The sequence below is a fragment of the Leopardus geoffroyi genome, chromosome X, assembly GCF_018350155.1.
Source record: "Leopardus geoffroyi isolate Oge1 chromosome X, O.geoffroyi_Oge1_pat1.0, whole genome shotgun sequence".
NCBI classification, from domain to species: domain Eukaryota; kingdom Metazoa; phylum Chordata; class Mammalia; order Carnivora; family Felidae; genus Leopardus; species Leopardus geoffroyi.
The window spans coordinates 106,377,866-106,390,136 of NC_059343.1; the positions used below are offsets into that span (position 1 = coordinate 106,377,866).

The following is a 12,271-nucleotide window of genomic DNA, read 5'->3' on the forward strand; positions in this document are numbered from 1 at the left end:
AATATGCCATTTTAAAAATGGAGTACTAAAAATATTTTTTTTCAATATATGAAATTTATTGTCAAATTGGTTTCCATACAGCACCCAGTGCTCATCCCAAAAGGTGCCCTCCTCAATACCCATCACCCACCCTCCCCTCCCTCCCACCCCCCATCAACCCTCAGATTGTTAAAATCACTTAAAATTGAGGCAGAAATGAGTAAGAATGGTAGACAAACATGAGGCAAATACCAAGGATATATTTTATATATTTATAAATAATATATCTTAATATATAAACATATTTATAAACAAATACAAATTAAATTATATATAGATATAATTAGATATAATTATATATATAATAAATATATATATATATATAATATAATTTAAAAGATAGTGCTGCTAAGTTCTTATGTATCAATAATTACTTTAAACATAAATGACTTAAACTCTCCAATAAAAGGTCATTGAGTGGCTGAAATTTAATAAACATGTACAAGTCTGGCCTCACAGCCCACAATGCTTCCCAGGCTGTCTTCCCCTCCATCATGGCATGTTCCCTGGCACCAGGGCATGGTGGTGGGCATGGGCCAGAGGACTACTACATGAGTGATGAGGCCCAGAGCAAAAAGGGCATCCTGACTCTGAAGTACCCCATCCACCACAGCATCATCACCAACTAAAATAACATGGAGAAGATCTGTCACTACACCTTATACAACATGTTTTGTGTGGCCCCCAAGGAGTACTCCATGCTCACTGACCAAGTTCCCCTGAGCCCCAGTGCCAACCATGGGAAGATTACTCAGATCATGTTTGAGACCAACATCCCAGCCATGTGACTATCCAGGCCATCCTGTCCCTGTCCTATTCTGGCCTTACCACTGGCATCAGGATGGACTCTGGTGACAGGGCACCCCATACTGTGCCCATCTGTGAGGGGTATGCCCTTCCCCATACCATCCTGCATCTGAACCTAGCTGGATTGGACATGGCAGACTACCTTATAAAGATTCTTATAGAATATGGCTATAGTTTCACCACCACTACCAAACAGGAAATCATGTGTTACATGAAGGAGAAGCTGTGCTACATCCTCCTGGACTTTGAACAGTCGATGGCTACTGTGGCCTCCAGCTCCTCCCTGAGAAAGAGGTATGCACTGCCAGACAGGCAGGTCATCACCATTGGCTATGTGCAGTACCACTGCACCAAGGTGTTCTTCCAGCCTTTCTTCCTGGGCATGGAATCCTGTGGTATACATGAAAATACTTTTCCTTCCTGGGCATGGAATCCTGTAGTATATGTGAAACTACCTTTAGCTCCATCATGAAGTGTGATGTTGGCATCCACAAGGACCTGTACACCAACAAGGTACTATCTGGTAGAACCACTTAGCACCCCAGAATCACTGATAGGACACAAAAGGAGATCACTGTCCTGGCACCCAGCACAATATTAAGATCTTCACACCTCCTGAACACAAGTACACTGTGGATCAGCAGCTCCATTCTGGCCTTACTGTCTACCTTCCAGCAGATGTGGATCAGCAAGCAGGAGAACGATGAGTTGGGCCCCTACATTATCCACTGAAAATGCTTCTAGGCAGACTGTTACTTTAGTCATGATACACCATTTCTTAACAAACCCTAACTTGTGCAGAAAACGAGATGAGATTGGCATGGCTTTATTTATTTTTTAAAATTTGTTTTGTTTTTTGTTTTTGGATTTTTTTTTTTTGGTGTTTGACTCAAGATTTAAAAACTGGAATAGTGAAGGTGACAGCAGTTGGTTAGGACAAGCATTTCCAAAGTTCTACTGTGTGGCCAATGACTTTCTACATTGTTCTTTTTTAAAGTTATTCCAAATATCATGAGGTGCATTGTTACAGAAAGCCCCTAATCTTCCCAAAGGCCTCCCCATTTCTCCCTGAGAAGAGCCAGTTCTCATGGAGTCCACACAAGGAAGGGTGATAGCATTACTTTTGTGTAAATTAAGTAGTCTGCATTTTTAAAATAGTTGTCTTAACACTTGCTCTTTTTGTTTTACTTTGAATGATCTGCCCTCATAGCCTCCATTTTTGTCCCTCCAAGCTGAGATGTATGAAGACTTTCAGTCTCCCTTGGAGTATGGTTGAGGCACAAAGGCAGCCAGGTCTTACCTGTACACTGACTTGAGACCAGTTCAATAAAGTGTACACCTTAAAGAAAAAAGAAAAAAAAACAATTCCCAACTATATGCTGTCTATAAGAGATTCACTTGAGCTTTAAGGACATACATAGTCTCAAAGTAAAGGGATAGAAAAAGATAACCCACGTAGATGAAAAGTAAACTAAAAGACAACAAAGGTAGCTATACTTATATTAGACAAGATATATCTCAAGTCAAAAACTGTAACAACAGAAAAAGGTCATTATACTATGACAAAGGAATAAATACATCAAGAGGATAATTATAAATATATATGCACTCAATATCAGAGCTTATAAATATACTAAACAAATACCAACAGAACTGAAGGGAGAAATAGAAAAATATAATAATTGTAGGAGGCATCAATATACCAATTTCAACAATGTATACATCATCCACATAAAACCAATAAGGAAACTTTGGACTTCAACCATACTTTAGACCATGTAAAACCTAACGAACATATCATTCCTTCCAATAGCAGTAGAATACACATACTTGTTAAGCATTCATGGAACATTCTCTAGCACAGATCATATGCTGGGTCACAAAACAAGTCTTAGCAAAAGATTTAAATCATGCCAACTGTCTTTTCTATCCACAATGATATGAAATTAACAATTAATAACAGAAATAGAACTTGAAAATAAACAAATACATGGAAATTAGAGAACACATTTATGAACAACCAATGGTTCAAAGAAGTAACCAAAGGGAAACTTAAAACAAAGTTTGAAATAAACAAAAATGGAAACATTTCAAAACTTATGGGATACACCATAAATAGTTCTAAGAGTGAAGTTCATAGTGATAAATGCATATGTTAAGAAAAAATAAATATCTCCAATAAACAACCTAACTTTATACCTCCAGAAACTAGAAGAACAAAATAACCCAAAGTTAGCACAAGAAAGAAAATAAAGTATAAAGCAGAAATAAATGAAATAGAGAATATTAAAACAGTAGAAAATATCAAAGACACTGAGTTGGTTTATTAAAAAAATAGACAAAATTCACCAACATCTAGATACACTTACCAAGAAAAAAAAGAGAACTCAAATAATAAAATATAAGTGAAAGAGGGCATGTTAGAACTGATACAACAGAAATACAGAATATCATGAGAGCCTGCTATGAAAAATTATATGCCAACAAATTAGACAACATAAATTCCTAGAAACATACAACCTACCAGGACTGAAACATGAAGAAATAGAAATTCTGAACAGACTAATAATGAGTAAGGAGATTGATTCAGTAATCAAAATCCTCCCAACAAAGAAAAGCCCAAGACTTCACAGGTGAATTCTACCAAACTCTTAAAGAAGAATTAATGTTAATTCTTCTGAAAATATTCTAAAAATTTGAAGAGGAGAGAAAACTCCAAAATTCATTTTACAAGGCCAGCATTACCTTGATACTAAAACCAGATAAGGGCACATTGGGGCGCCTGGGTGGCGCAGTCGGTTAAGCGTCCGACTTCAGCCAGGTCACGATCTTGCGGTCCGTGAGTTCGAGCCCCGCGTCGGGCTCTGGGCTGATGGCTCAGAGCCTGGAGCCTGTTTCTGATTCTGTGTCTCCCTCTCTCTCTGCCCCTCCCCCGTTCATGCTCTGTCTCTCTCTGTCCCAAAAATAAATATAAAAACATTGAAAAAATAAATAAATAAATAAAACCAGATAAGGGCACTCACTATAAGAAAGAAAACTGTGTGCCAATATCCCTGATGAATAGTGAGGCAAAAATTTTCAACAAAATACTACAAACAAATTCAAGAGCACATTAAATGGATCATACACCATGATCAAGTGGAATTTATCTCTGGGAAGAAAGAAAGGTTCAACGCATGTAAGTCAATACATGTGATATACCACATTAACAGAATGAAGAATAAAAAACATGATCATCCCAATAGATGTAGAAAAAGAATTTTAAAAAAGTGAACATCCTTTCATGATAAAAATTCTAATGAAATAGTAAAAGAAGTAATATACATTAATATAATAAAGGCCTTTTGGACAAGCCCAGAGCTAACAACATACTTATTAGTAAGAATCTAAAATATTACCCCAAAGATCAGGAACAAGATAATGGTGCCCACTCTCACCACTTCCATTCAAACATAGTACTGGATGTCTTACACAAAAAATTAGGAAAAAATAATAAAAGGGTTCAAATGAGAAAAGAATTAAATTGTTTCTTTGGTTTACATGATCTTTAATATACAAAATCCTTAAAAATTAAAAAGAAATGTTAGAACTAATAAATAAACTTAGTAAAGCTTCAGGACACAAACTCAATATAGAAAAAATCAGCTTCATTTCTATATGCTAGCAATGAACTATCCAAAAATAAAATTAAGAAAACAATTCTATGTATAATAGCATTAAAAATAATAAGATACTTAGGGATAAATTTAACCATAAAGGTTAATAATCTGTACACTAAAACTGTAAGAAATGAAAAAAGAAACAAATAAATTGAAATATTTGTTTCCATGTTTGTGGATTGGGAGTATTAATATTGTTAAATTCTCTATGCTATTCAACATAATCTACAAATTCAATGTAATTCTTATGGCATTTTTCACAGTAGCAGGAAAAAGCAATCCTAAAATTCATATACTACCACAAAAGACCCTGAATAACTGAAGCAATCTTGAGAAAGAACAAAGCTGGAGACATCAAACTTCCTCATTCCAAACTATATTACAAAGCTATTATAATCAAAACAGTATGTTATTGACATAAAAAAACAGACATATAAACCAATGGAACAGAACTGAGAGCTGAGGAACAATTCCACACATATGCAAACAATTTTCATCAAGGTTGCCAAAATACACAATACTGAAATGATAGTCTCTTTAATATTTTTGGCAAAAAGATATCCACATGCAAAAGAATGAAACTGAATCCTTACAAAAATTAACTCAAAATGGATTTAAGACGTAAACGTAATAATCATAGAGGAGACATAGAGAAAAAGCTAACTGACATAGGTCTTGACAATGAATTTTTGGATATGACACCAAAAGCACAAGCAACAAAAGAGAAAAATCAACCATGTAACTACATAAAACTAAAAGGCTTCTCTACAGTAAACGAAACAAATAAATGAAAAGGCCATCTTTTGAATGAGAGAAAATATTTGCAAAATGTATATCTGATAAGAGGATAATATCCAAAATATATTAGGAACACCTACAACTCAATAGCAAGATAACAAATACCACAATTTAAATATGGGCAAATTGTTTGAATAGACATTTCTACAAAGAAAACCTACAAATGGCCACCATGTATATGAAAATGTGTTCAACATCAGTAACCATCAGGGAATCAAAACCACAATGAGGAGCGCATGGGTGGCTCAGTCAGTTAAGCTTCTGACATTGGTTCAGGTCATTATCTCATGGTTTGTGAGTTCAATCCCCACCTCGGGGTCTGTGCTGACAGTTCAGAGCCTGAATCCTGCTTCAGATTCTGTGTCTCCCTCTCTCTGCCCCTCCCTCACTTACACTTTGTCTCTCTCTTTCTCAAAAATAAATAAACATTTAAAAAAATTAAAAAAACACACACAACGAAATACTACCTTACATTTTTTAGAATGTCAATTATCAAAAACACGAAAGATAAGTTTTGGCAAATGTACAGAGAAAATGGAACACTTGTACAGTTTGTGGGGATGTACATTAGTACAGCCATTATGGGAAGCAGTATGGATGTTCCTCAAAAAGTTAAAAACAGAAATACTGTATGATCTAAGCAAACCACTTCTGGGTATATATCCATAGAAAATTAAATCAGGATCTCAAAGAGATATGTGCATTCCCATGTTCACTACAACATGAATAATGTTAATAATAATGCTTTATAAATAATGATAGCCAAGACATAGAAACCTGAAATGTCTGTTGTTGACACATAAATGGATAAATTATATATATATATATATACACACACACACACACACACATATACACTATACAATATATACACATATATATGTGTATATACACATATACAATTATATGTGTATACAATATATACACATACACAATTATATTTATATAATTATATATAATTATATATTCCATATTTAATATATAATAATTATATAATATATTGAATATTATTCAGTCATAAAAGGAGAAAATCCTGCCATTTGTGACAACATGGATGAACCTGGAGAACACTATGGTAAGTGAAATAAGCCAAACACAGAAAGACAATACTGTATTGTGGAATACTAATATGTGGAATCAGTGAAATCAAACACCTAGAACCAGAGAGTCAAATGGTGGTTGTCAGGTTCTGGGGAGTAGGGGAAATGGAGAGATGTTAGTCAAATGACACAAAATTTCATTTATAAGCTGAATAAGTTCTAAGAATATAATATACATCATGCTGCTTATGGTTAATAATATTGTATCACATACTTGAAATTTGATGAGAGAGAAGATATGAAGTGTTTTTATCATACACACACAAAAGGTAACTATGTGAGATGATGAATGTATTAATTAACTTAATGGTGGTAATCATCTTACAGTGTGTATGTATATTAAACCATGACTTTGTTTACCTTAAAAAGGTACACTGTACAACTTAAATATAGTTAATTTTGATATGTCAATTATACTTCATTAAAGCAGAAATAAAAATATTTAAATTGGAATCCTCTCTTAAATAATGTATATAAATTTTCAAATAGCTTAATGAATCAAATTTGAAGAAGACAACTTTAACATTTTTAGAAATATAAGATTTATTTAAGAAGATGAATGGAAAGAATTCTGAAAAGACAAAAGCATGGATGCCACTGTCCCTAGAAATATGCAGATTAGATTCCAAATTCATTCTCTGAAGCCATCACATCCTCAGTTATAAAACTTCAGTAGACTAAAAAGAAATAATTTTGATACTAACTCACTTGGATCAGATTTAATGTTCCTAAGTAAAATATTAGATCACCAAATATAGCCACCATTTAGTAATATTTGTCCACATTAATTGAGTAAAGGAAAAAATATGATTGCCTTAGTAGATGCTAGAATTGTATTTTGTAAATTTCACTATTTCCTAATTATTTAAACAGAAAAAAATATTTCTAAATTTCTCAAATTTTATGATAGCAACTTTCATAAATTACCTGTAAATATTATACATGAGAATTTTTTTAATTTTTCTTAATAAAGCAAAAGGAAGTATATGAGCACCACATGTCACATTCATATTCCAATACTATTTACTATTTTACTAAGTAATGGAAAATAAATAAATGGTATATACTTGAAAGACAGACAAAACTATGACTTTTTGCAATTGTGATCATCTACTTAAATCTAATAGAATGAATACAAAATATTTTAGAATTGATAAAATAGTACAGAAAAGTGTGATATATGAGATTACCATAAAAAGTATATAGATTACCTATCTACTAGCAAATGTCAGTTTGAAAATATTATAGACACATATCCTTCTCATAAGAATACAAAACCATAAAAAATGTGAGACTAAATCTAAGGTTAAATTTGAACGACCCAAATGAAAAACAATCCATGCAGATTTCCTAAGTAAATAGAAAGTCATGCAATATTCCCGCACTGGAAGATTTAATATGATAAAGCTAAAAACTCTACAAATAAATGTATGAATTAAATATAATCTTAATGAAGTCTATAGTACTTTTTGTGGAAAATGACTCAGTGATTCACATTTCATATAAAAAATAGAAAATGGTAGGAATGGTGATGATTGTGAAGAGAAAAGTGAACCAGGTTTGTAATATATGTCATGATATACTATAAATATATAAATTAAAAGCAGTTGTGCTTCCAACTTCAAGGTAGAAATAATGTTAGAAATGTTAGAAATTTAGCTATTTTTAACTCCACTTTCCTCTTTTGAAAGGCACCCCCAACATAGTAATAGATAACACTCTATTCAATTTAAAACAGTGGCACAAACTGACAGAATATACTTAAAAACATCTGTGCAATAAGGAGCAAAATGAGAGATAATAGTTATATCCCAATATAATTTCACATTTATAGTATGATACAGCTTTCTCCAAAAGTAAAATTCAGTTTTATGGTAGACATATGCAAAGATAATGTGAATAAATAAATAAACTTATGAACATAGGCAATATCAAAAAAGAACGGGGACTGTTTCTGTAGATCAGATCTTTATGGAAGAAAAGCAAAGGATGTAGAGTGAAGTCATACCAATAGAACAGTTTGTGTGTGTGTGTTAGTTTCCAAGCTGACAAAGAACAAAGGCCATTTGAAGAAAAGAGGATAATTAGCATTCTGCAGGTCACAATATAGAAAAATACTGACTTAACAGGTTTTAACATGAGTTCTCACATAATTTCTGAAGGTCAAATTTTGATGAGAGAATTTTCCCCAAGGGAGATGACATAAATTTGGTAAATAGGTCAATAAACACAAATTTAAGCTAAGGATTGTCCTCGAGTCCTAGAATCACAACTCTCTCATGATAGGAGAAAGAAGACAATGAAAGAAGTGTTACTGTACTAATTTCCTCATCTCTAGTAATAGTCAATAGATAAAACATAGAGTTGGGGCGCCTGGGTGGCGCAGTCGGTTAGGCGTCCGACTTCAGCCAGGTCACGATCTCCCGGTCCGGGAGTTCGAGCCCCGCGTCAGGCTCTGGGCTGACGGCTCAGAGCCTGGAGCCTGTTTCCGATTCTGTGTCTCCCTCTCTCTCTGCCCCTCCCCCGTTCATGCTCTGTCTCTCTCTGTCCCAAAAATGAATAAACGTTGAAAAAAAAAATTAAAAAAAAAAAAGATAAAACATAGAGTTAAAACATGTTAAAATTAGCCCAGAGCCTAAACAAGAAATTAAGAAAACAAGTCATTATACAGTTGCATCAAAAAGAAAAGAATACGTAGGAATAAATTTGATTAAGGCATCACAAGACTAGTACACAGAAAACTGCAAAACATTGCTGTAAAACAGAACAAAGAATAATTTAAACATGAAAATATATCCTGTCTGAATGAATTGGAGAACTTGATATTATTTAGACAACAGTATTACTGAAAGTTATATACAAATTCAACAAAACGCCTATTAAAATCTTAATGATGTTTTTACAGAAATTGAAAAGCCCATTATAAAATTCCTAAGGAATTTAAAGAGACCTCAAATAACCAAGACGATATTGAAAAAGTAGAACAAAGTTGGAAGACTTACATTTTCCGATTTCAAAATTTACTACCAAGTTATAGCAATCAAAACACTGTGGTAGTGGCATAAGGATAGGCTTATAGATACATGTAATAAAAAATATAGGTTCCAGAAATAAGTCCATACATATACATTCAATTAATTTTCTACTAGGGCACCAAAAGTATACAATTGGAAAGGAAGAGTCTCCTTAGTAAATGGTCTTGGGAAACCTAGATATCCCCATGCAAAATAATGAAGTTAGATCACTCATAACATATACAAAAATTAACTCAAAATGGATTAAAAACAAACTTAAAAACCGAAACTATAAACCTCTTAGAAGAAAACATAGGGCAAACATTCATGATCTTCAATTTGGCAATGGTTTCCTAAAATATGACACCAAATGTTTATGCAGCAAAAGGAAACATTAATAAATTGTACTTTGTTAAAATTAAAATTTCTTGTTCACCAAAGGCCATTATTCAGAGAGTGAAAACTCCCTAAAAAAATGAGAAAAGAAAACTCACACATATGATAATGTTTTAATAGCCAGAGTATATAAACAACACTGACAATGCAACAGCAAAAATATAAACAACCTAATCAAAAAATGGGCCAAGGATCTGTGCTGACAGCTCAGAGCCCAGAGACTGCTTCAAATCTGTGTCTCCCTCTCTTTATGCCCCTCCCCCATTCTCTCTCTCTTTCTCTCTCTCTCTCAAAAATAAACATTAAAAAAATGGGCCAAGGACTTGAATAGATATTTCTCCAAAGACAATATTCAAATGGAAAATAAACATATAAAAAGATGCTGAATATCACTAATCATTAGGGAAGTGCAAATCAAAACATGAAATACTATTCATATAATTTAGAATGGCTATTATTCAAAAACAGGAAATAAGTGTTGGCAAGTATGTGAAGATAAGGAACCCTCATCCTTTGTGTTGGGAAATGTAAAAGGAACAGTACAGCTGCTCACAAAACATGTTGATAGTTACTCAAAAATATAAACATGAAATTAACATATGACCCAGAAATCCCACTCTTAAAATATATACCCAAAAGAGTTGAACGTGAAGATACAGATATTTGTACACCAATGGTTACAGCAATGTGCAAGAAGAATGAACTGAAGCCCAAAAAGGCAAAATAATTTTACTGAACATCTTGCTTGAAGCACAATATCACCTTCCATAGGTATTCTATGTTCTGACATTTGGAGTTGTCCCAAACATTTGAGGTTTTTAAAGATTATCTTTTCTAAATAATATATCTCCCAAACTCCTTGAGACTTGTAGGGATACTCCCCATCTGTTTAAAATTGTTCAGAGAAGTCACAGTGGATGCACCAATCCACACCGATAAACACCTATTAGAAGAAGCAGTGATATTGATGGGAGTCCCTTTGGAAGCTGGCTGTTCCAGTTATTTCATAAGACTTTCCTCAAGACCAGAGAAGCAAGGAATGCCCCTAGACAGCACAATTTCCACAAAAAGGTTCTTCTGAATTTTAGTGCCACACTTCATAATGCTGGCAGAGATTATTTTTGAGATTCCCAGGTTGTTGATGCCCAGCTGGTCAGGTGCACAAAGAATCTCAAGCACGTGGTACAGCTGGTCGTCAATGTAGATGGCATTCTCTTTTTAAATTTTTTTTAACGTTTTTTATTTTTCAGACAGACAGATACAGAGCATGAACGGGGAAGGGGCAGAGAGAGAGGGAGACACAGAATTGGAAGCAGGCTCCAGGCTCTGAGCCATCAGCCCCCAGCCCGACGCGGGGCTCGGACTCACGGACCGGGAGATCGTGACCTGAGCTGAAGTCGGACGCTTAACCCACTGAGCCACCCAGGAGCCCCAGGTAGACGGCATTCTCAATTGACTGTTTGTATTCTCTCAGTTGGCATTCTCAGTTAGTTGTTTGTATTCTCTCACAATCTCATCTGGCCTTTTACATAGTTCTTTCTCTGGCTCCAAGGCCACATAACACAGCTTCTCTTTGATGTCACCCAGTACAGCCTTGTCAAATATGGAAGGGAAAGTGCTCACACCAGTGAGTAGGAGCCAGGTAGTATGTTCTGTGTTGTCTTTCCTTGCCATTTAGAGCTTGGTAAGAACATTAGGCAGGGAGTAACCTTCAAAGGTAGGGACAGTGCAAGTAACCTCATCCCCACTGTCTACCACTAGTCCCATGACAGAGGTAGAGCTGTATAGAGTTCTACCACCATATAATTGGACAGGTAGAAGGCAGGCACATTGAAGTTCTCAAATATCACTTCTGCCATCTTCTCTCAAATTTCTCTTGGGTTCAAGAATGGCTCAGTCATGGGCATAGGCCATTGACAGGGCTTTACTTCCAGCTTCCACTCAAAAAGATACTTCCAGAGTTTCTCCATGTCATCATATCCTGTTACCAGTCCATATTCATGGGGGTAGTGCAAATGCAAGCCTTCATACTTTATTGGACTTCTTCCTTACAAAATACTTTTTCTAATTGGCTCCTGCAAAAGCATATTGAATTTAGGATGCCCCATGACAAAACTGATGACATGATGGGATCCAGTCTCTCCAGACAGGCCTTCTTTGCAGACTCTTGGTCTATTGTCAAAAATTATAGCTGGAATATCTAATACATATGTGTTAAATATGTTTACAGTGTGTTTTTCCAAAAGTCAACAAAATAAGGAAACTTGTCCACTTTGTAAGATAACAAGCACCTAAGGATGCATTACAACCAAAGGATTACAAAGTTCTCAGGTTGGCAATCAGGCAGAGCTACTAGATTTTTCCACCCCCCCCCAAAAAAAAAAACACACTGCCCTTAACCCATGAATTTTGTCTCTTTTCAGATAGCCCAGGGCCCACTGAGACAATTTCAGGGATG

The 12,271-nt window shown here is 34.6% G+C and overlaps 2 pseudogenes; one reads left to right on the forward strand and one right to left on the reverse strand.

The window, feature by feature from the left end:
• Positions 1–476: 476 nt before the first annotated feature.
• LOC123594712 lies at positions 477–1,590 on the forward strand (annotated as a pseudogene).
• Positions 1,591–10,647: 9,057 nt separating this feature from the next.
• LOC123594446 lies at positions 10,648–12,032 on the reverse strand (annotated as a pseudogene).
• Between the last annotated feature and the right edge of the window lie 239 nt (positions 12,033–12,271).